Genomic DNA, 25,428 nt, shown 5'->3' on the forward strand with positions numbered 1-25,428 from the left:
TTCGTATCAAACAAAGAGGGATTTCTCTGTTCATGAACATGCTACATTAACCAAACTTTCAGAATCTATCAAAGGGACCATGATCTACAAAATACATTATATAGTGGAAATATGTAACGAAAGAGTCGCCCGCTAGACGCATACAATCTCTACCGTAAATGCGCATACCGTGCGCCTGCGGGTGCCCGCAACAGCAAGTATGCGCACGCACGGGAGAGCGCACGCATGCGCAGCAGGGACACATATGAGGTGCAAATATGGCAGTGTGCATCGTGATATTTTTCTGACTTTGACACTCCTTTACTCCGTCAGTCGCTACTTGTATGGCGTCAAACTCACTCCTACTATGCATGGCGAGGTACAGATTCTGACACGCCACTTTGGTTCAACCCAGCGTATAGGGAATTATTGCAGCTCTCACAGGACAATATATGAATTGGGGCGGGCCTTACCACAGTTTCACAACTGTATGATAACGGTGTTTCAAATCTTTCACACAACTGCAGGAGGAGCTTGTGTATGTTTGCGCTAGACTTAGAGGAATCCTACTGCCCGGCATTATACAAATATGTTCTTTGCCTGACTACCTTAGCTAAGGTGATTATAGCGCGTAATTGGTTTGCTACTTCTTCCCCTAATGTGTACAATTGGCGAGCTCTAGTGAACGAGGTGTCAGGACATGAGAGGTTTACACATAAGTCTAGAGTAGGGGTGGGCAACATACGGCCCGCGGGCCGGATGCGGCCCGCAAACCGATCCTGCCCGGCCCGCTACCTCCCACCAGCGCGCAATCACAAGTGGCCCGACAGGCTGAGCTGTTTGTGATTGCGCTGCAGCACCTCCAAACCTGCTGCCGGCTCCGCTGAGGAAATCCTGGGCGCGGGTCTCGCGGTCGAGTCACGTGATGCCTCACGTCAGCCGGTCTGAGGCTGACGGCAGCATCCAGCAGCAATGCCTCCTATTGCAGAGAGGCTGGCTGAACGTACAGTAGGGGGAGCTAGCTGCAGAAGCAGCATGCAGCTCCTCCCAGGCAGATCTCCCAGTGGTGCTTTGCAAGAGAGCTGGCCGGACCATGTGCCGGTGAACAAATGTCCGTGGTGTGTGTCAGGTGCGGGTGGCTTTCTTTTCCTGCTGGCCAGGTGAGGCTCTGTGCTAATGCTGTTTGTTTAACTGTGTGTGTGTGTGTGTGTGTGTGTGTGTGTGTGTGTGTGTGTGTGTGTGTGAAATGTCTAACGCAGGGGAGGATGGTGTGTGTTTGTGTTTCACTGGGGGTCATCTATGTCATGTTTCACTGGGGGAAGGAGTGTGTGTGTTTTACTGGGGGTCTGTCTTGTTTCACAAGTGGGGAGGGAGTGTGTGTGTGTCACTCGTGGGGAGGGGGTCTGTCATGTTTCACTGGGGGTGTGTGTGTTTTACTCGGGGTCTGTCATGTTTCACTGGTGGGGAGGGTGTGTGTGTTTCATGGGGGGGTTACTGAGGGTCTGTCGTGTTTCATTGGTAGAGGGGGGGTGTATGTTTCACTGGGGTCTGTGTCATGTCTCACTGGCGGGGAGTGGGGTGTCATGTTTCACATGGGGGTCTGTGTTTGTCATGTTTTACTGGGTGGGGGGAGAGTGTGTCATGTTTCACTGGGAATCTGCGTGTATCGTTTAACTGTGGGGGGAGGGTGTGCGTCTGTCCTGGTTCACAGGGGGGGGGGGGGGGGGTGTCTATGTTTCCCTGGGGGTCTGCTTCATGTTTCACTTACTTTGGGGGTGGGGTGGTGTGTGTTTGTGTCATGTTCCACTGGGTGTGTGTGTTCGTTTTTTTGACATGTTCCACTGAGAAAGGGAAGCACGGATATCTTTTATTTACCACACTATGGGGTAAATGTATGAAACTACGATATGGCGGAGGTAGTGGTATTCACGCACGTTATGTCCGGGTCACTCGACCCGGACTATTCCAACTCAACCCTTTTACACCAGCCAGCAACACGGGTTATGCGCGCTCATGTGCAATAACCCGTGTTACTAGCTGGTGGTGTAAAAGTGGTATAAGTATTTGGAAACCCCCCTTTCAAAATCCTGCGTTTGCCACTGAGGTTGTGTCTGCCGCGGTTGAGGCAGCTGCGTAGTCCTAACGTGAGAGTGGGAGACTGGCTGCTGGGCTGGCTGCCTGTAGCTTCTGCAGCTCCTGAGGTAATTCTCGCATGGGGTTTTAATGGAGCCGGACGAGGTGCAAGGGTAGCGCCAAAGGAGAATAGGCTGAACCAGTGACTGGCTGTCTCCGGTGCTCTCACTGACTGCAGTAGTAGTCAGTTCTGTGCCTCACAAATCGGGGAGACTCGGTCGACGGGTGGGGGAGAGGGGAGGTAATTTATAATAAATTAAGATGGCTGGGTGTGGCACATACTGCCCCTATCATGCTGCTAATATTATCAATAACAGCATAATACTGGGTGATGTCTTTTTTTTCAGCACTGTTTTGTTTTCTGTTGGGATTTTTTTAAATACTGGCTTATAGTGGTTTTTATACATTGTATGTTTATTTGTGGCTGCGGGGAAAGGGGGGGGGGGGGGAGCGGCCCTCCGATATTCATTAGAAACTGTTCGGTGGCCCCCCAGCTTAAATAATTGCCCACCCCTGGTCTAGAGGGACCCTGCCCCATTACTTTAGCAAGTGGGATAGATGGAATACCTCCTGTCTGGCTGCAGCTGGAGCACTATTCTCTACTGATTGAGGCTTAGTATGTGAATTTACGAGATTGTCGTGACACTTATTATCTTTATCTGTGTGACACTGTGACACAGATTGCATTATTTGCTGTATTTTTCCTGTACCTTTTTCTTTGTTTTGTTTGATGTTTTAGTTTTGTTCTGTATTTAATGTTTTTTTGTTTTTCCCTGAAAAACTTCAATAAAAAAACTACACAAGTAAAAAAAAAAAAAAATCTGAAAAGGGTGATCTGTCCATCCAGGGGCTCCGCCCTAGTGTAAAATTAAAATAATAAAAGCTAAAAAAAAAAAGCTATTGCGGGCCACGCCTCCAATTTTAGTCATAGTGGGAGCATGGACAGCACTCTGTGAGCTGCTGGCCACGCCCCCAGTCCCTCTGCCTCCCAGGAACAGACGCTGTGCACATGCGCACAGCGTCTATTCAGCACTGCTCTGCACTAAGCAGAGCAGAGAGTGACAGGAGCCTCCTAAGTGCCCCCCACACACACACAGTGGGACACTGTGGCCCATGGGAGGGGCAGTGGGACAGTCCCAAAAAAACGGAACTGTCCCACGGAAATCGGGACAGTTGGGAGGTATGATAAAACTGATATCCTGTCTGCCACTGCAGTGCCACTTCTAGATGGGCCAGGTGTTTGTGCCGCCCACTTCTGTTGCTTAGCTTAGTCATCCAGCGTCCTCGGTGCAACCTTTTGGCCTAAACTGGATGAAAACAATATTGTGAGCTGTGAGGTGTTCAAAATAGACTGAAAATTACCGGAAATTAATGTGATTGAGGTTAATAATACTGTAGGAACAAAAACACCCCCAAACTTAGTTATTTTTCAAAAACATCCAGATCCAAAACCAAAAACCTGCAAGGGCGGTTTTGGCAAAACCAATACAGATCTAAAACACGAAAGAGATACAGACCCAAAACCAAAACACAAAACCCGAAAAAACGGCCTGACGCTCACCCCTAACTATTACACACCACAAGTGTCACTAAATGAACAGGTATTTCCACCTTCACCTTGTTCTTTAGATACACTGGGGTATATTTACTAAGCTCCCGATTTTGGCCGAGATGACGTTTTTTCTTCAAAGTGTCATTTCGGGAATTTACTAAGCAAAAATCTCGGCAGTGATGAGGGCATTCGTAATATTTTGGAAGTCCTAGGAAAAAATCACGAATCAATACACCATCGATCAAATACGCCTGCAATTTGGTAGAAATTGGTAATTTACTAAAAAGTGCAAATCACAAACACTGCCGACAATAGCCAAACACTGCCGTGCAGAAATACAATTCGTGAAAAAGTGCTAAAAAAAAACAGACCTGCTTTTTTATCCCGTGTTTGGATAGGCATGCACGGATCCATGAGATCCGTGCATGTTTATCAGTGGGAAGGGGATGGGAAAGTGTTATTTTTATGAAAAAAAAAATGCGTGGGGTTCCCCCTCCTAAGCAAAACCAGCCTCGGGCTCTTTGAGACGGTCCTGGTTGCAAAAATATGGGGGGGGGGGGGAATGATAGGGGTTCCCCCATATTTAAACAACCAGCACCGGGCTCTGCACCTGGTCCTGGTTCCAAAAATACGGGGGACAAAAAGCGTAGGCGTCCCCCGTATTTCTGAAACCAGCACCGGGCTCCACTAGCCAGATACATAATGCCACAGCCGGGGGACACTTTTATATAGGTCCCGTCGGCCCTGGCATTACATAACCAACTAGTCACTTCTGGCCGGGGTACCCTGGAGGAGTGGGGACCCCTACAATCAAGGGGTCCCCCCCCTCCAGCCACCCAAGGACCAGGGGTGAAGCCCGAGGCTGTCCCCCCCATCCAAGGGCTGCGGATGGGAGGTTGATAGCCGTTTTGTAAAAAAATGAATATTGTTTTTAGTAGCAGTACTACAAGTCCCAGCAAGCCTCCCCCGCAAGCTGGTACTTGGAGAACCACAAGTACCAGCATGCGGAGGAAAACCGGGCCCGCTGGTACCTGTAGTACTACTACTAAAAAAATACCCCAATAAAAACATAAGACACACACCTTGAAAGTATAACTTTAATGCATACATCCACACCTCCATATACACATACTTACCTATGTTCACACGAGGGTCGGTCCTCTTCTCCATGTAGAATCCATGGTGTACCTGTGGAAAAAATTATACTCACAAAATTCAGTGTAGATGGCTCCTCTTGTAATCCATTTGTAATCCAGGTACTTTGCAAAATAAAAAAACGGACACCCGACCTCGCACTGAAAGGGGCCCCATGTTTTCACATGGGACCCCTTTCCCCGAATGCCAGAAACCCCCTCTGACTTATGTCTAAGAGGGTTCCATCAGCCAATCAGGGAGCACCACATTGTGGCACCCTCCTGATTGGCTGTGTGCTCCTGTACTGTATGACAGGCAGCACACGGCAGTGTTACAATGTAGCGCCTATGCGCTCCATTGTAACCAATGGTGGGAACTTTGTGGTCAGCGGTTGACCGAAAGTAACCTCACCGCTGACCGCCAACGTCAGGACGCCGTGCGCGCTGAGCCGCCGGGTCCCTGGCAACACTGGGACGCTGTGCGCGCGTAGCCGCCGGACCCTTAGCAACGGGGACGCCACAGACGAACCGCGTTCCCTGTTGCTTCCTATCCATCAATACACCTGTTAGCTCTGGTCGTGCAGCAGGGCAGCTGCACGACATTACTAATTAAGCTTCGCTGCAGCTATTGGAGGGCTCCCTGTTATATTCTCCCTCACTACCTGGCACAGACGCCGGTGATAGCTTCCTGTATGCTGTTCCTGCCTTGTAACGTCTGTTCCTGGTCAGCTGTATCTGGTCGATCCTGCTCCCTGTGCTCCTGAGTCCTGGAGTTCTGAAGCCGGTCCTGGGAATCCTTCCTGTTCAAGTGAACCTGTTGCAGTCATCTGGGGGTTCTCGTTTGTTGGGGTTCTCTCCCGGTTTCGTGAGTAGCGGCTTCTGCCGCGTGTTGCGGCCTAGGCCGCTTAGTCCTTTTGGTACTTTTTGTATTGGTGGTTTTTGCGAAGGTTTCCGCTTTTCACTGTCCTCACCGGAACTCTGCGGTGCCATGTGGGGGAGTGGACAGTGATATATTTTGTTGTTCTTTTCCTTTGGCGGCGTGCCGCACATATATTTAGTTTTAGGGTAGTTAGTAGCCCCTAGCTTCTGTTTGCTTTAGTTAGAGGTCCCCTTGTTATTATCCTGTCTCGGTTCACGCTTTGTCTCACTCTAAGACCTGGGGGCATCGGAGTTGGGCAGACCTAATCCGCCCTTAAAACGCGGCTGCCGTGGGCCCAAGAAACCATAGTCACTCAGGCGTGAACTGACCACACGGGTAAAACAACGGAGGTAGGGTGCTAGGGGCTATTCCCGTTCCCTCCCTATTTCAGCGTCACGTCCTGGTGCTCTGGACTCACTTCGCAACATCTTTCTAGTTCTGAGCATCAGGAACATAACATTATCACCGGCCCAAAAACACACAAAAAAAAAAGTTATTTGTATTTGGTGGGCTTTGAAATTCGGCCTCATGAATCCGGCAGTTTTAGGACCGAATCCCAGCCAGCTTTTGGCCAACCAGATTCAGGAACTAACTCAGATGGTTCAGGATCTTACTCTTCGGGTGAGATCGCAGGAAGATCTTTTGCAAGCCTCCCCGAGTATGATTCCAGAACCAAAGATGCATCTACCTGACCGTTTTTCGGGTAACCGAAAGGTTTTTTTTTTTAATTTCAAGGAAGCTTGTAAGCTTTATTTTCGTTTAAGGCCCCGATCCTCTGGTACTGTGTCTCAACGGGTCGGGATTGTGATGTCATTACTATAAGGCGATCCACAAACCTGGGCTTTTGGGCTAAAAGCTGATGATGTTGCCTTGCTATCTGTAGATGCCTTTTTAAGTCCTTAGGCCTTTTGTATGATGACCCTGATAGAGAAGCGTTGGCTGAGAGCCACCTGCGTGCACTTAAGCAAGGGAAAAATCCAGCAGAGGCGTATTGTACCGAGTTTCGCCGTTGGTCGAACGACTGTGGCTGGAATGACCCGGCCCTGCGCAGTCAGTTTCGCCTCGGTTTGTCTGAAGTTATTAAAGACAGTCTCCTTCAGTACCCCGCTCCAGAGACTCTAGACAAACTTATGGAGCTTGCTATTAAAATTGATTGTCGTCTCTGGGAGCGGAGAGCTGAAAGAGGAGCTAGTTTCAGGCCTAGTCCATGTGGGTACACTTTCCCTGAGGACGTCGAGGAGCCCATGCAAATGGGTCTCTCCCGGCTGTCCCCAGAGGAAAGAACCAGAAGGCTAAATTCTGGTCTTTGCTTGTATTGTGGTGGCAAGGGACATATCGCACGTAATTGCCCGAATAAGCAGGGAAACGCTCTGACCAAGTGAATAGTGAGGGGGTTCACTTGGGTCTGCAGTTAATCTCCTCTAATTCCTTATTAGTTCCTGTAAACATTTCCTTTGGTAGCCTTAGTTCGTTGGTGTCGGCCTTCGTCGACAGTGGAGCTGCGGGAAATTTCATGGATCTTGGTTGGGCTCAGGCTTTGGGCGTTCCACAGATACCTATGGATAAACGTATCACCATGCACGGCTTGGATGGTGGTCCGTTTTCTAACGGGGTAAATCACTCACCGCACACTTCCAGTACAACTGACAGTGGGGGCCCTACATTCAGAGAAAATCGAATTTTACCTTACCCATTGTCCAGCTGTCCCCGTAGTTCTGGGTCACCCCTGGCTTGCCTTTCATAATCCCACCATAGATTGGCAGTCTGGGGAGATTTCCCGATGGGGTCCCTTTTGTGCTAAGGAATGTATTTCCCGTCCAGTCCGGGTTGCGGCAGTCACCCCAGAACTTATTCCTTTGGAATATCAGGACTTTGCCGACGTTTTCTCCAAGGGTAATGCGGATATTCTGCCTCCTCATCGGTCCTATGACTGCGCTATTTACTTAATTCCCGGTGCCTCTTTACCTAAGGGGAGACTATATGCCCTGTCTGGGCCGGAAACTACGGCAATGAATGATTATGTACAGGAGAGCCTAAAAAAAGGCTTCATTAGGCCCTCGAAATCTCCATTGAGTGCAGGGTTCTTTTTTGTTGAGAAGAAAGATGGGTCGCTCAGACCATGTATTGATTTTCGGGCTTTGAATAAAATCTCTGTTAAAAACACCTACCCCTTGCCACTGATTTCAGTACTATTTGATCAGCTCCGGACTGCCGTTATCTTTTTTAAGATCGATCTTAGAGGGGCTTACAATCTCATCCGAATTAAATCTGGGGATGAGTGGAAGACGGCTTTCAGCACACAGTTGGGACATTATGAATACCTGGTGATGCCGTTTGGGCTGTCAAATGCTCCTGCTGTTTTTCAAGATCTCATTCACGACGTCCTTCGCGACTTTCTAGGAAAGTTCGTGGTCGTTTATTTAGACGACATTTTGATTTACTCCGAGTCTTTAGAACAACATATTACCCATGTGCGACTGGTCCTTCAGAAGTCACGGGAAAATCATTTATACGCCAAACTGGAGAAATGTGATTTCCACATCACAGAAGTGTCCTTCCTGGGGTATATTATTTCTCCTAAGGGGTTTTTCATGGAACCAAAAAAACTCCAGGCCATCCTAAATTGGGCACAACCCACGAACTTAAAAGCAATTCAGCGCTTTTTAGGGTTTGCAAATTACTATAGGCGTTTTATTCATACCTTCTCTGATTTGGTTGCTCCTATAGTAGCATTGACTAAAAAAGGAGCGGACCCTTCCAATTGGTCGCCTGAAGCCAAGTCTGCCTTTCTGGCCTTAAAGCAGGCCTTTGTCTCAGCTCCAGTGCTCAGACACCCTAACCCGGAGCTCCCCTTTATTGTCGAGGTAGATGCCTCAGAGGTTGGAGTGGGGGCTTTCCTTTCTCAGGAAGACCCGGAGTCTCAGGAATTACACCCATGTGCCTTCATGTCCAGGAAATTCTCCTCCGCAGAATCCAACTATGATGTTGGTAATCGAGAATTGTTGGCAGTTAAATGGGCTTTCGAGGAGTGGAGGCATTGGCTGGAAGGAGCTAGGCATACCATTACGGTGTTTACTGACCACAAGAACCTGCAGTATATTGAGTCAGCTAACCGGCTTAATGCTCGACAGGCACGTTGGGCGTTGTTTTTTTACTAGTTTCAGGTTTATTATCACCTTCAGGCCCGGTTCCAAGAATACAAAAACCGATGCCCTGTCACGTTGTTTTCTTCCGGTTCACAACAACCACCCGGCTACTACCCCCATAGTTCCATCGTCTGTCATCCGGGCTGGCCTCACACAGGATTTATTTACACAGCTAGTCCAGCTTCAGCAGCAGGCTCCCAAAGTCACTCCTGCAGATCGTCTCTTCGTCCCTGAATTTCTGAGAGGCACTGTTCTAGCTGAGTTTTATGATAATAAGGTTTCTGGTCATCCGGGTATCACTAAGACCTTGGAGTTAATCTCTCGCTCAGTGTGGTGGCCTAATCTTTCTAAAGATGTAAAGGAATTTGTCCATTCCTGTCAGGTTTGTGCTCAGTACAAGGTATCTCGATCGTTGCCGGTCGGGCAACTCATACCTTTAGCCATTCCTCTCAGGCCATGGTCACATATATCCATGGATTTCGTGGTGGACCTTCCTCTTTCAGCTGGATTTCGAGTCATTTGGGTGGTAGTAGACCGTTTTAGTAAGATGGCCCATTTCATTGCTCTCCCCCGATTACCCTCTGCTCAAGGGTTGGCAGTTTTATTTCTCCGCCATGTGTTCAGGCTCCATGGTTTACCCAGGGATATTGTCTCTGAACGGGGATTCATCGCCCGTTTCTGGAAACGTTTTTGTGCCTCATTAAATATGAAACTCTCTTTAACATCTGGGTACCATCCACAGTCTAACGGACAAACTGAACGTGTTAATCAGTCGTTAAAACAGTATTTACGATTAAATTACTCTCACCTAAAATAGTAGACTCTCTAACAGCCTTTTTTAACTCTATTTTTTCCAAACTTGCTATCCCACACTATTTTAACTCGGCCCTGATCCGGGTTATACCCAAACCTGGCAAGGACCCGCTTCTCCCGTCTTCTTACCGCCCTATCTCCTTACTTAATGTGGACTACAAATTATTCACTAAACTGTTAGCAGACCGACTAAAATTTATCCTGCCTGAAATAATCCACAGTGATCAAACCGGTTTTATCTCAGGCAGGCACTCGGTGACCAATATCCGTAAAGTCCTAACAGTCCTACAATCCCTGAGGTGGGTAGAGGGGGGTGGCCCCGCTTTCCTATTATCATTGGATGTGGAAAAGGCATTTGACCTGGTGACGTGGGACCACCTATTTGAGACACTCCGACGTTTCGGATTTTCCGACCAATTTGTGACCATTATACACACCATATACCGTAATGCATCTACACAAGTCTTCACAAATCAACATTTATCTCAACCCTTAACGATTCACAGGGGGACCAGGCAGGGCTGTCCCTTATCCCCTTTACTTTTTGCGGCAGCATTAGAACCCCTGGCGGTAGCACTGAGACAATTATCAGCCTTTTCGGGAATATCAGTAGGTAGAAAAGAAGTTAAACTTGGACTATTTGCAGATGATATGATCTTATTTGTCTCTAACCCCCGCACTTCGATACCTGCTATTTTTGGCACCATACATTGTTTTAGTACCTTTGCTGGTTATCGCATAAATACCCATAAATCTGAATTACTCCCTCTGACTGACATAGCAGACCCTCTTCTCTATTCCGAATTCTCTTCCCAATTCACGCTGACCCCTACTAAACTGAAATACTTAGGTATTTATATTCCCTCGGAACTCTCCCAGCTATATCTCTTTAATTATGCACCTATTATTCAACAAATTAAAACACGATTAGAATCCTGGAAAGATCTTAAACTTTCTCTGTTGGGCAGGATAGTGGTGATAAAGGCTATTATCTTCCCAAAGCTGGCGTATCTGCTTCAAATGCTCCCTATTACGATCACTAAGCAAGACGCCCTACTCTGCTCACAAATATTTTCAAAGTTTATCTGGAAAAATTCAAAACCACGTATGCCCAAAGCCCGAACTTATGTTAATAAACGAAAAGGCGGACTGAGTATGCCCAATGTAACGATGTTTGCTAGATCAGCACTATTTAAGTTCGCCTCAGATTGGCTACTACGGTCAGACATATTCACGAACCTAGAATTGGAAGAAGCACTGTTCTCTCCTTACTCCCCTGCAGCATTACTTCACACGCCGAGACCTGGACTACCCCAAGAAGTTAAGACTAATATCTTATTCTGGGATACCTATAGGGCCTGGACCTCCATCCATAAACTATTTCGTACTGACCAGGGGCGGATTGGGTTGGAAAACCAGCCCGGGAAGAGTCTGCTGAGGGGAGGAGTCTGTTGAGGGGCGGGGCCTGGTGACAAGGCAGGATGATCTCTTCTCAGAAGCAAAAGCTTTGTCAAAAGTGAAACTTCCATTGTTTGTTTTCCTGGAATCTGATGGTATACATGTGTTCCCCCATGTAGGGTGCATCAGTGGTACAAACTGTACACAATAATCTTTATCAATAGCTATTCTGATCTACATCAACACTATATTTCTTATAATTATTGCCCAGACATGGATATCAGATAAAATAATTTATTTGCATGTAGGTTAAACATAACACATAACAATATATAAATAACAGTTGGTAATTACTGAAAACGCGCTGTGCATAGTAATAAAAAACAAACATTTCAAACTTCAAAACAGCAATATTAAAATACCAATAAAGTGCTGAAAAATGTAAACACTGTGCATAGTAACTAAAATCAACAAAAAATTACTGTTTTAAACCTCAAAACAGCAATATTTTTAATAAAAAAAAGTGCAGAAAAATGAAAACCCAACCCATTTTCATCCTTTTAGTAGCAAATTAAAGAAACAAGTCTTACCTAGGGGTATATTTACTATGCGTCGCTTTTGGCTTTAGGCAATTTATTTGTGTGATTGCATGCCATAGATTTAATGAAACCCAAAATGACTGAAAAATGTGGCGTATCCCGGCATTAGAATACAATTGAACATCGGCTAACCAGCAATGTTTCAGAATTGTAACCCTGTATTTACTAAGCAGCAGATTTAGAAACCAATGAAGAACAGCCAACAAAAATATATACCTCCTGGTCTCCATTAGCTCAATCCAAAAACAATTCTTTTCGTAATAATGAACTCTGGGAAGCCAATTTGTCAATGACAGTTTCACTGTCCACATTGTTCATCAAAACATCTCTCTCAACAGCCATCAGCATAAAAGCTTCCAAATTTGTTGCTCCAAGAGTGGACCGTAGCCTGTTTTTAACTACTTTTAATGTTGAAAAAGATCTCTCACAAGCTACCTGTGTTGCCGAGAGTGTTAGCAAGTACTTATAAGCTAGGCCTATATTCTTGTAGGCCAGTGAATATAAACTGTAGCGTTTCAGAGTGTCATATACACATATAGCACAGTTTAGGCATCTCCTGCAATTTACCTGTTGCTGATCAGAAGTCACTTCAGATCTATGTGTGGATGACAGTTCTTCAATTTCATCTACCTCCTCATCAAGCCTGGTAAGACAATACTCTTCTGGTAGCGTAAGTTTTAACCGATCCCAGTTTTTAGCTAAACTAACTAATTCTAACTGCAGATTGGCTTTGGTTGCTTCCTCATCATATTGTGTCAGAATATCTCCCAGTTTCTCCAAGGCATCGGCTGGCAAATGCACTTTCACCTCATCAAACTGTGTAGGAGATAAACAAGCTAGATCTCTGTAAATTGCACTATTCTTCGCAAACCTGCTTTTCAGGCTTTCAATTGCTGCATCTAAGACCCTGTTGTAAATGCAAACCTCAAAATCCTTCAGAGGATCAGTAATGACATCATCTGGAATCTGTTCTCCAGGCATCATTTTTTTCTTTCGGATTCTCTTCTCAGGGAAATCCTCCTGGACTTCTATTATGTTTTCAGGTAATCGTCTAACTAGTTCTTCTTTTACGTGTGTGATAAAGTTGTCAACAACAAGTTTGATATTAGCAAGGTCTCGCTGAATCACTACCAGTTGCTCTAGAGAAGAGGTAACCATTTGTTGAGCCTTCAACAAATCAAGGCCACTTGTTTGCAAATACTTAGATAAGGGTGTTGTAATTTGAAATATTCGTAAATACATAAATGCAGTCATGATGGTTTCATATTTTAATAGGGCTTCTTTTTGTGCTTTGGCTTTGGCACGTAGCTCAGGTGAAAATTTCTCTGACTCCTCAACATTGGTCAAAGCTAGTATGACATCCACAAAGAGTGCTTTTTCTATGTTTTTATAGGAACCAAAAATTTTGGATAAAGCTGCATCTTTAGCCCACCATCGTGTCTGGCCTATGGTCTGTAATCGCATTTGGTTTCCACTTTTATCAGTCATGAAGCTTTCTAGTATGTCCATACGGAGATAGGATTCCCTAAAAAAGGCACCAACTGCATTAAGCAAGGAGAAGAATGATGCAGCAGCTAAGGGGGAACGAGTTGCATCACCAATAACTAGGTTTAAAACATGACTGTAACACCAAATGTGAACTTGATTTGGTGACTCTTTGCCTAGCCAAGCTGAAAACCCCTTGTATGTGCCCTGCATATTTGCTGCACCATCTGTCGCATTTGCCACACACTTCGTAATATCTAATCCATTTTCTCCAAGGACTTTTTTAAACAATTCCAAAAATCCCTTCCCAGAAGAATCTGTGCAGCTGACTAAAGACAGAAGTCGCTCATGTACTTGATCAGTGACGTAACGAATAATCACAGAGCACTGGTCCTTCACAGAAATGTCCTGGGTAGTGTCTAACTGTACAGAATACATTCCAGCTTCTTGAACTTCATTAGAGATAAACTGTTTGATTAAAGTTGAAACAGTAACTATGATCTGGTTCACTGTGGTCTTTGATAGAAATGTCACAAGATTTCCTCTGCCTTTGCTGCCTGCAGCACGTGCCTTTTGACTGCTTTTAATAACCTTATCTAGATGGGTTTTCAGCAGTGGGTCACACTTGCTAAGCAGAATAATTAGCTCTAGAAAGTTACCATGATCTAAAACAGGATCATCTAAGGTATACGCGGCTTCTGCAGTCTTACCACGGTAGCTCAAACCTCGTTTACCTATAAGCTTAATGACATCAATCACTCGTTCCACAACTTGTCTGTTACCTATGACCTCTTCTCTATGTTTCTTTTTCTGTACAGAGAATACCAGCTCTCCAACATCTTTGTGCATTACAGTATACATATGGGCCTCAGCACATTTATTGTGATGCTTAGAGTTTTCATGTTCATCAATTCTTTGATAAACATGTGTCCAAGACTTCATACCTAGAATGAACGCATTGCTTTCTGTATCTTTGCTATATGCTAAACATACAGAACAATACAGAGCATTTGAAGTTTTGTCATAGGTAACCCAAAAACGTTGTGAGCCATCTTTTATTTTAAACACTTTTTTAGCTGCAAATGGCAAATCAGAGCTGTCAAATGGTTGAATAGGATGTTTTTCAAAAAAGAATGGCCTCTCACCTACCCGTGGTCTTGCAAAAAGATTACAGACAGCCTCAACATCTTCCACACTACCTACACATTCTACTGCCATGGCAGAACTTTTAACTTTCTCCCCGCTCCCCATTACAGGCTCAGCAGAGCCTACAGATAACATAATATCACTATGAACTGTTGAGTGGCCAGGTTTATCAGGATGCACATAGATATCTAACAGAGATGCGGAGCTACTTGGTGTTTCAGATTCAGAATGTTCAAGCAATGAAGCAGCAACAGGGCCAGTTGACGGCTGTAGCTCGCCTGGCTGTACACATTCCACTTCTACTGACGGAACAGACTGAGTAGCGCTAGGTTGTTTTACAGTAAAACGATCCAACTTAACACACTGACTAGCAGCTTCTAGCAACTTCCTTCTTTTTTTTTCTCGTTCTTTTTCTGCACCCCCTTTAACTTTCTTTGATTCCTTTGAAGAAATGTTTTAAATATTTTTTTTATACAATGAACATTCAATATACAATAATTTACTATAAGGTGTATACTGTCCTATAAGTGTGTGTAAATAAAACAGCAGATTAATTTTGGCAAAAGGTCAAGGTAGCTACAATAGGCCATCTAAAATGCTGTCATTGTAAAGGGCCCCATACACTACAACGATATGTCTGAGGCTGAAGTCTGATGTCATTTCCTTTGAACTCCCCCGGGACCTTCCCCGGAGTGATTCCATACAATTTGGTACTTTTGCACTATTTTTGCATAAGAATATCGCATGCGATTGATGAAGCCGCTATATACTGCATGCAATATATCATACGGCATACAATTGTAACATGAGATATATCTAATGGGCTGGATAGAGGGCTACGGGGGCTGGGAGTGTCCTGAGAATGCCGGTCACACTTCCCTGTGATACATTGTTTTAAACTAATAGTTTAATAATGGCTGGGTACTTTTTATAGCTCCACCTAATTGAAAGACAACTATTATATAAATATAACAAAGGGGGTCCCAGGGTACAGTATGCCCCGCATCCCTCCTTAATCTGGCTATGTTTGTGCATATGGCTGCCTTCACATATCTTACGGACAGGATGAACATAGATGTTAAAGAGATGTAGTTTTGAGACATCTATGTTCGTGTTACATGTACAGTACAAAACTGTGTGCAGAACCATGTGCACAGCAATTTTTTCTGAAAAAAGTAAATATTCAGCAGACTCACCATTGCCACTGAATCGCTGACACTTCACGGTCAGTTTAGTTGGCAACTGTATAAAGGAAAAAAGGCAACACTGAATTCTAAAACAAGCCCAAGTAATTAATAGCCAATTAATTATTTATATGAAAATACCTTTACTGGCTGAGAAGGAAGGAAATATTATAATAGGCCTTGTTCTCCAGCAAGAGATTTGTTTGTTCTACTCCTGGCCTGCTGACTTTGCTCTGTGCCTGCCGGTAATCGCTTAGCTACTCACTTGGAGTCTACACAATTTGGAGTAGCGTCCTCCTGCACTCCAAAAAACAGTTTAGTATGTTAATTTGAGGTTGACTACATTTTACTTTTGTACATGTGTTACAGTACGTGGGAATTTAGACTTTAAACCAACTTAAAAAGAGCATTTCATAAAACATTTATTCTTCCAGCAAATCTGATATTGCTTTGCAGAAAATAGGATTTTGGTTACCAACCGGTAAATCCTTTTCTCGTAGTCCGTAGAGGATGCTGGGGTCCATATTAGTACCATGGGGTATAGACGGGTCCACCAAAAGCAATTGGCACTTTAATGAGTTTAGTGTGGGCTGGCTCCTCCCTCTATGACCCTCCTACCAGACTCAGTCTAGAAACTGTGCCTGAGGAGTCAACATACTTCGAGAGAAGGAAATACACAGATAGTGGCGAGATTCATACCAGATCACACATACAAGGCAAACCCCGGCTAACAAGCCGTAAAACTCAACAGCTGAAACAGTACTGAAACCCAACCCCTAAACAAATCATAAACCCCCAGAGTCAGACTTCCATTAAGATGTACTATATTACTGTAACATGTCAGCACACAGACATCAGTGGGGTTGCTTAAAAAAAGCTTTCAAACTACAGTCTGAAATAAAGTTTCTCTACATCAGAGCTTCATGGGCCCTTAACAGAGACAGATTTAGATAAAGTTAGGTTCTACTATCTGTTTTTGAAGATATTGGATGATTCATGGTCCATATTAACTAGAATATGTCAATGCATGTATATTATAAAAAAAAGTGTGCTATTAACATTCTTTAGAGTTTAACAGAGGCCTAAACAATGCACCCAAACAATGGACAAAATGAAAATGCAATGTGTCCTTTGGACTGAAAATATTTGTATGCCAATGGACTGACTAAATAGAAGCAACCCCACACAGTCAGGATCATCAGGCTGAAAAAACAGAGTTCCTGCACAACAGGTGAGGTCAGAGACCCACTAGCAAAATGTAGCCTAATACAGTCATTACTACAATGTATATCTGACACAGACTGCACAACAATTTATGATAGTACTTTGTAGCCAAGAAGAGGGTTTGATAACAGTTATTTACTCTATGCCGTCTCATACCAGCTTTCCTTCATGGCAATTCTGTAGCTGAATAACCAGTAAGTATAAAAGCAGTATGAAAACATATCTGTAAATTCATTAAAACTTTAAGCAATCACAGACAGACATCTAAATGTATAGGTCACAGATTAAATGTAAAAATAAATAAATAAGATTTTACTCACCGGTAAATCTATTTCTCGTAGTCCGTAGTGGATGCTGGGGACTCCGTAAGGACCATGGGGAATAGACGGGCTCCGCAGGAGACTGGGCACTCTTAAAGAAAGATTAGGTACTATATCTGGTGTGCACTGGCTCCTCCCTCTATGCCCCTCCTCCACACCTCAGTTAAGGAAACTGTGCCCGGAAGAGCTAACATTACAAGGAAAGGATTTGAACCCCAGGGTAAGACTCAAACCAGCCACACCAATCACACCGTACAACTTGTGATAACCTTACCCAGTTAACAGTATGAATATAATGGAGCCTCACACAACGGATGGCTCATAACAAAAAAACCTGTAATTAGCAATAACTATATACAAGCATTGCAGAAACAGTCCGCACTTGGGACGGGCGCCCAGCATCCACTACGGACTACGAGAAATAGATTTACCGGTGAGTAAAATCTTATTTTCTCTGACGTCCTAGTGGATGCTGGGGACTCCGTAAGGACCATGGGGATTATATCAAAGCTCCCAAACGGGCGGGAGAGTGGGGATGACTCTGCAGCACCGAATGGGCAAACTCAAGGTCCTCCTTAGCCAGGGTATCAAACTTGTAGAATTTTGCAAACGTGTTTGACCCCGACCAAGTAGCTGCTCGGCAAAGTTGCAGTGCCGAGACCCCTCGGGCAGCCGCCCAAGAAGAGCCCACCTTCCTTGTGGAATGGGCCTTTACTGATTTAGGATGCAGCAATCCCGCCGCAGAATGAGCCTGCTGAATTGTGTTACATATCCAGCGAGCAATTGTCTGCTTTGAAGCAGGTGCTCCCAACTTGTTGGGTGCATACAGTATAAACAGCGATTCAGTCTTCCTGACTGCAGCCGTTCTGGAAACATAAATCTTCAAAGCCCGGACTACGTCCAGTAACTTGGAGTCCTCCAAATCACGAGTAGCCGCAGGCACCACAATAGGTTGGTTCAGATGAAAAGATGACACCACCTTTGGCAGAAAATGTGGACGGGTCCGCAACTCTGCCCTGTCCATATGGAAAACCAGTTCCGTCATTCATTATATTATATAAATATTTACCTGCAGTAGTGTTATATTTTTTTTGTTCATCTCTATCATCTCTATATTAGCAGACGCAGTACGGTAGTCCACGGCTGTGGCTACCTCTGTGTCGTCACGTCAGTGCTCGTCCATAATTGTATACCTACCTGTGGTGGGGTTTTTTTTTCTATCTTCTTCATACTAGTAGTTCAGCAGTCTGCTGACAGTGTCCAGCAGGTCCCTCATTATATTATATATATACCTGCAGTAGTGATATATATATCTTTTTTATATCATTGTCATCTCTATACTAGCAGACGCAGTACGGTAGTCCACGGCTGTAGCTACCTCTGTGTCGTCAGTGCTCGTCCATAATTGTATACCTACCAGTGGTGGGGTTTTTTTTTCTATCTTCTTCATACTAGTAGTTCACACGGAGTGGCAAGGAACGGCTGAGGCCCTGGCCTATGTTCATGGCTAGTGGTTCAGCTTCATATGAGGATGGAAGCACTCAGCCTCTCGCTAGAAAAATGAAAATACTTAGGGGTATATGCAATTCACGGCGAATCGCGGCAAATTATCGCCGTTTTTTAATTCGACACAATTCGACAGGTGAATTCCGGCTCAATGAAAAACGGATTCGACATTCCCGCGGGCGAAAAACGGGCGATTTGCCGGATTTTGCCGCGATTTAAAAAAACGGGAAAAAACGGCGTGGTGTCCCCCCTCCAAAGCATAACCAGCCTCGGGCTCTTCGAGCTGGTCCTGGTTCTAAAAATGCGGGGGAAAAATTGACAGGGGATCCCCCGTATTTTTAAAACCAGCACCGGGCTCTGCGCCTGGTGCTGGTGCAAAAAATACGGGGGACAAAACGAGTAGGGGTCCCCCGTATTTTTCACACCAGCATCGGGCTCCACTAGCTGGACAGATAATGCCACAGCCGGGGGTCACTTTTATACAGTGCCCTGCGGCCGTGGCATTAAATATCCAACTAGTCACCCCTGGCCGGGGTACCCTGGGGAAGTGGGGACCCCTTCAATCAAAGGGTCCCCCCCCCCCAGCCACCCAAGGGCCAGGGGTGAAGCCCGAGGCTGTCCCCCCCATCCAATGGGCTGCGGATGGGAGGCTGATAGCCTGGAGTAAAATGTCTGAATATTGTTTTTTACAGTAGTACTACAAGTCCCAGCAAGCCTCCCCCGCAAGCTGGTACTTGGAGAACAACAAGTACCAGCATGCGGGAGAAAAACGGGCCCGCTGGTACCTGTAGTACTACTGGAAAAAAAATACCCAAATAAAAACAGGACACACACACCGTGACAGTAAAACTTTAATTCATACGTCGACACACACATACTTACCTATGTTCACACGCCGACATCGGTCCTCTTCTCCATGTAGAATCCACGGATACCTGAAAAGAAAAGATCAATATACTCACTGTTTGTCGCTGTTTGGGGAGTATTTTTTGGAAGGGCCATCCTGCGTGACACTGCAGTGCCACTCCTAGATGGGCCAGGTGTTTGTGTTGGCCACTAGGGTCGCTTAGCTTACTCACACAGCTACCTCATTGCGCCTCTTTTTTTTCTTCTTTGCGTCATGTGCTGTTTGGGGAGTATTTTTTGGAAGGGCCATCCTGCGTGACACTGCAGTGCCACTCCTAGATGGGCCAGGTGTTTGTGTCGGCCACTTGGGTCGCTGAGCTTAGTCATCCAGCGACCTTGGTGCAAATTATATGACTAAAAATAATATTGTGAGGTGTGAGTGGAAATTATGGTTATTGAGGTTAATAATACTTTGGGATCAAAATGACCCCCAAATTCTATGATTTAAGCTGTTTTTTAGGGTTTTTTGAAAAAAACACCCGAATCCAAAACACACCCGAATCCGACAAAAAAAATTCGGTGAGGTTTTGCCAAAACGCGTTCGAACCCAAAACACGGCCGCGGAACCGAACCCAAAACCAAAACACAAAACCCGAAAAATTTCTGGTGCACATCTCTAGTTTCCTCTGAAATGTGCAAAACATCCTTCATTGCAATTATCATGTAACGTATGGCCTTAACCATTTTAGGCTGTAATCTCGCCTCCTCCTCGTCGACACTGGAGTCAGACTCCGTGTCGGCATCTGTGTCGACTAACTGGGATAGCGGCCGCTTGTGAGCGCCTGAAGGTCCCTGAGCTGTGGGATCAGGCACCGTTTGAGACCCTGACTGTCCCAAGGATTCAGCTTTGTCTAACCTCTTATGCCAGGGCAAACCGGTCCTCGAGATCTACCGACAGTTCATGTTTTCCAGGCCTCCTGGAGATCTGTAGAATTGTCAGTTAGGAATGAATGCAGCACATCTTAATTAGTAATGACTACACCTGTGCACCAGCTAGGTGGTCTGGAAAATGTGAACCGTTGGTAGATCTCGAGGACCGGTTTGGCCAGCCCTGTCTTATGCAAAGAGTTAACATTCTCACTTAACACCTTCCACATATCCATCCAGTCCGGTGTCGACACCGTTGTCAGCGACACCACATCCATCTGCACTTGCTCCGCCTCCACGTATCCCTCCTCATCAAACATGTTGACTGACGTACCGACACACCGCAAACACACAGGGAATGCTCTAATTGAGGACAGGACCCCACAAGGGCTTTTGGGGAGACAGAGAGAGAGAGAGTATGCCAGCACACACCACAGCACTAATTAACCCAGGGATTTACACGATAACTGTGTTTTTCCCCTTAGCTGCTGATACTGTAAATATGCGCCTAAATTTAAGTGCCCCCCCCCTCTCTTTTTTCCCTTGTTGTACCTTGTATACTGCAGGGGAGAGCCTGTGGAGCCTCTTCCAGCAGAGCTGTGAAGAAAAAATGGCGCTGGTTAGTGCTGAGGAAGAAGCTCCGCCCACTCAGCGGCGGGCTTCTGTCCCGCTCTCAGATATTGAAAATGGCGGGGGTTTTACATATATACAGTCTAGGACTGTATATATGTTATATTTTTGCCCAAAGGTAATGTAATTGCTGCCCAGGGCGCTCCCCCCCCCAGCGCCCTGCACCCTACAGTGACCGGAGTGTGTGGTGTGTGGTGGGAGCAATGGCGCACAGCTGCGGTGCTGTGCGCTACCTTAAAATGAAGACAGGGTCTTCTTGCCGTCGATTTTGATCTTCTATCCTGGACTTCAATGCTTCTGGCTCTGCGAGGGGGACGGCGGCGTGGCTCCGGGAACGGACGACCGAGGACAGGTGCCTGTGTTTGATCCCTCTGGAGCTAATGGTGTCCAGTAGCCTAAGAAGCGCAACCTAGCTGCAAGCAGGTACGTTGGCTTCTCTCCCCTCAGTCCCTCGTAGCAGTGAGTCTGTTGCCAGCAGATCTCACTGAAAATAAAAAACCTAACAAATACTTTCTTTTCTAGCAGGCTCAGGAGAGCCCACTAGGTGCCTCCAGCTCTGGCCGGGCACAGATTCTAACTGAGATCTGGAGGAGGGGCATAGAGGGAGGAGCCAGTGCACACCAGATATAGTACCTAATCTTTCTTTAAGAGTGCCCAGTCTCCTGCGGAGCCCGTCTATTCCCCATGGTCCTTACGGAGTCCCCAGCATCCACTAGGACGTCAGAGAAATATATATATATATATATATATATATATATAAAATTGTGTAGTCATGTAAGCAATATGAATTTCCTATAGTGCTGGAGTTTACTGCAATTAGCGGGCAGCTCAAAACCAGGGACGTGCAGTCAGGGGAGGCAGTGCCTCCCCTGTCATAATGTTTAAAATAATAAAAAGAAGATATTTATGACACAGCGTCTGTTATAAATATCTTCTATTATTTTAACCATTGTCCACTGTCACTGTGCTGCATCCTTGGGTTGAGGCAGCGGGAGAGGTGCCTCCCGCTGATACCATTACAGTCCGGGCAGCGGGGGGCGGGCAGGGCGCAGCAATGGGCTGTGAAAGCCCATTGAAGATGTATGGGGAAGCGGCACCTTTACTGGTGCCGCAATGACAGGGGTGTGCATTCAGCCCCGATGAATGCACGCCCCTGTCAGTCCCCCAGATGTGATTGGACCAGCGGATCCAGTGCTGGATCCGCTGTCCAATCACTAGCGATCCCCCTTCCTGGCTGTAGCAGGCGCCGTGGGCTGTGTGGGCGCCCACTGCAGCCAACGCCGCTGACTGACACTAGAGGTCATAATTGACCCCTGGTGTCTGAGCGGCGCTACAGTGGGAGAGACATCATGAGTCATGACGTCTCACCCATAGTAGAGAGGAGCCGGCGGACGGAGATGGAGGACAGCGCTGCAGGAGCGGTAAGTATGTGTGTGTGTTTTTGTTTTTTTTAATGTGTTTGGGCTTTGGGGCACAGCCACAAGGGGTACTGCTACAAGGGGCACAGTGACTTGGGGCACAACTACAGGGGGCACAGCGACTGGGGGATAACTACAGGGGGCACAGCGACTGGGGGATAACTACAAGGGGCACAGTGACTTGGGGCACAACTACAGGGGGCACAGCGACTTGGGGCACAACTACAAGGGGCACAGCGACTGGGGGATAACTACAAGGGGCACAGTGACTTGGGGCACAACTACAGGGGGCACAGTGACTTGGGGCACAACTACAGGGGGCACAGCGACTTGGGGCACAACTACAAGGGGCACAGCGACTGGGGGATAACTACAAGGGGCACAGTGACTGGGGGCAGAGCTACAAGGGGCACAGTGTCTGGGGGCACAACTACAGGGGGCATAGATCTCTCTCACCAGTACCAGCAAGTGCTGCATGCTACACCTGGCAGCAGGATGACCCCATCAGGGTACCCTACATGTGCAAATCCGATACAATATACACACATAGCACCCTCCACCCCAGCTGTAAGGCACACTGGCACATACTACATATACATAATTATAATGAGGAGGATTAATTTACACACAATCCCTAAATGCAGTCAGCGTACACATACAGTCTATGACATTGGGGTCACTCTCTAGGAGCTGACTATATTTCAGTGCTGTCACTGTGTACTGCTCTGCTACTGCCTGTAGCTAATAATAGCTTACTTTGTAATGTAAAGCACCCGCCTGACACCGCCGCGCCGCCCATCCAGTTTTCCCGGCTAAACAGCACAGGAGAGATTAGAGGCAGAGGCGGAGGCGGAGCCGTGAGACGTCACTCACGACGAGCTCCGCAAAGGCCCTTGGGAGGAGCTGCTGCGGGCGCGCATGCGCAGCAGCACTCCCGCGGCCATTTTGACGAAGGGCATAACACCCGTTTGCGCATGCGCACAAGCCGCTGCTGCCGCTGAAGGCGCGTTCGCGGTAGCGGCGGGCGGCGGCCCCAGGAGCACTGTGAGCGGCCTTGTTCTGGCCCAAATGTGCCGGCCGCCCGGGACCTTGCCCGGTCTCCCGCCATACCAATCCGCCCCTGGTACTGACCCATTTGAGTCACCATACATACCTTTATGGGGTAACCCCAATTTCCCATCCTCTCTGGATAATTATCACTTTTACACATGGAAATGTAAGGATGTCTTTGATCCTGGTGGACAGATGCTCTCCTTTATGCAATTACGTGACAAATTCTCTTTACCCCACTCCAACTTTTTCATGTTTCTCCAAGCGCGCCATTATGTCAACTCTCTCCGTGACCCCTTAGGCAAAGGGGCCTCTACTCGAACAATTCTCAACACTCTCACGTTTTGCAGACAAAATCCCTTCAAAATTCGATATCTTTACAATGACCTGATTGAGGTGTCAGCCCCCTCTTGGTCCCCTCTCTCTGATTCCTGGCGGAGGGAACTCCCAGGGGCACCCGAGATGGGCGGGGTCTCTACGAACACTGATCTAGTCCTTAAGGCTCTAAAATCCACCACATTACAAGAAATATATTTAAGGACAGTAAATAGGATGTATATATCCCCCTCCCAAAGACAACACTTCCGCCCGGGTGAGTCGGGCATTTGCCCTAAATGTGGAGCAAGTGGAGCATCCCTTGCACACAATCTCTGGTTATGTGGGAAAATTAAATGATTTTGGTGTAAGATTCTCCAATATTTATCCCGACTACTCAAATTAACTCTTCCTGGAGTAGTGGGCCCGCTGCTGTTCGCTGACTTCTCGCCCTGGCTGGTACGATTTGATCTCACCCCGGTGATCCCTCTGCTGACCGTGATGGTTACGGTGGCAAAGCAGGTGATACTGAGACACTGGATATATAAAACTGCATCGGTAGGAGAATGGGAATCTGCTTTATTAGACGTACTATTTTGTGAGAGACGAATGGCCACTTTCCAAATTGAAAATGGAGTTATACTTTTCCATAAAAAGTGGGGAATTTATATAGAGAGTTTACCTATGGATAGACGTGAATGTATTTGGAGGGTATTCAGGGACACAACGTGGTACTGGACTAGTCGGATAGCGGGCATTATTACCTTATTTTCTGTACTATAAAGGACAGGGTCCATGAGTTGACTCCACTTATAACATCGACTCTCCAAAGTTATGGTACTGCACACTACAGTGTTCTCCCCAAAACCACGATTCCATCTCCTCATCCAGATTATATTTCAGACTAACTCCCCCCCCCCCCCCCCCCCCCCCCCCGGCAAAATATACACCACCTATCTATAGTATCTCTGTAATATTTATTTCTCATTACTTTCTATCTCTGTCCTTTCCTTTCCTGTCTCTCCTTCTCTCTCACAGCTGTGATATTTAGTTTACATATTACGTATGTTGCTTACTGTTGGGGATAGTGGTACACCCCGGTGAATCATACCCCCTACTATTGTTGCCAGACGGCTGCGTTGATATTACTCTATGTGAAATGTTCTTATCTTTCTTTCTCTTCTACTACAAAAAACAAAAAAGCCGTACAGCCTTCAATTTTCTGTATTTTATTCATTATTGAATTTGATTATTTGTCACTGCTGAATACTCCTGCAAATTGATTCCTGGTAACTTATGTTGTGACTCTATAGCTGTCTAATAAAGAAATTTATTAAAAAAAAAAAAAAAACAGTATTTACGGCTATATTCGGCCAAACTTCAGAATGATTGGTCTGAATTTCTTCCTTTGGCCGAGTTTGCCTATAATAACTCTTGTCATTCTTCCACCAAGGAGTCCCCATTCTTTTCGGTCTTGGGCTTTCATCCTAGAGCCAATTCTTTTTACCCTCATTTTCCAGTCTCCTCGTTGACCTTAACTTCCCGTCTCAGAATGATTTGGAAAAAGGTGCACCTTGCCCTTAAGAAGGCTGCCTTCCGAGAAAAAAAAATTTCTGATAGGTTCCGACGCCCATGCACTTTTAAGGTGGGAGATAAGGTGTGGTTGTCAACCCGCAACATCAAGCTCCGACAACCCTCGGCTATA

General features: G+C 46.1%; 1 protein-coding gene across 1 annotated transcript in view; it reads left to right on the forward strand.

The window, feature by feature from the left end:
* Nucleotides 1-882: 882 nt before the first annotated feature.
* MAP3K10 (mitogen-activated protein kinase kinase kinase 10) overlaps nucleotides 883-25,428 on the forward strand; it is a 186,206-nt gene continuing 161,660 nt past the window's right edge. Inside the window, exon 1 of the mRNA XM_063937667.1 lies at nucleotides 883-1,139. The gene's annotated coding sequence lies outside the window, so the exon portion shown is untranslated. The remainder of the gene's footprint in view (nucleotides 1,140-25,428) is intronic.

The sequence above is a fragment of the Pseudophryne corroboree genome, chromosome 8 (genome assembly GCF_028390025.1).
Source record: "Pseudophryne corroboree isolate aPseCor3 chromosome 8, aPseCor3.hap2, whole genome shotgun sequence".
NCBI classification, from domain to species: domain Eukaryota; kingdom Metazoa; phylum Chordata; class Amphibia; order Anura; family Myobatrachidae; genus Pseudophryne; species Pseudophryne corroboree.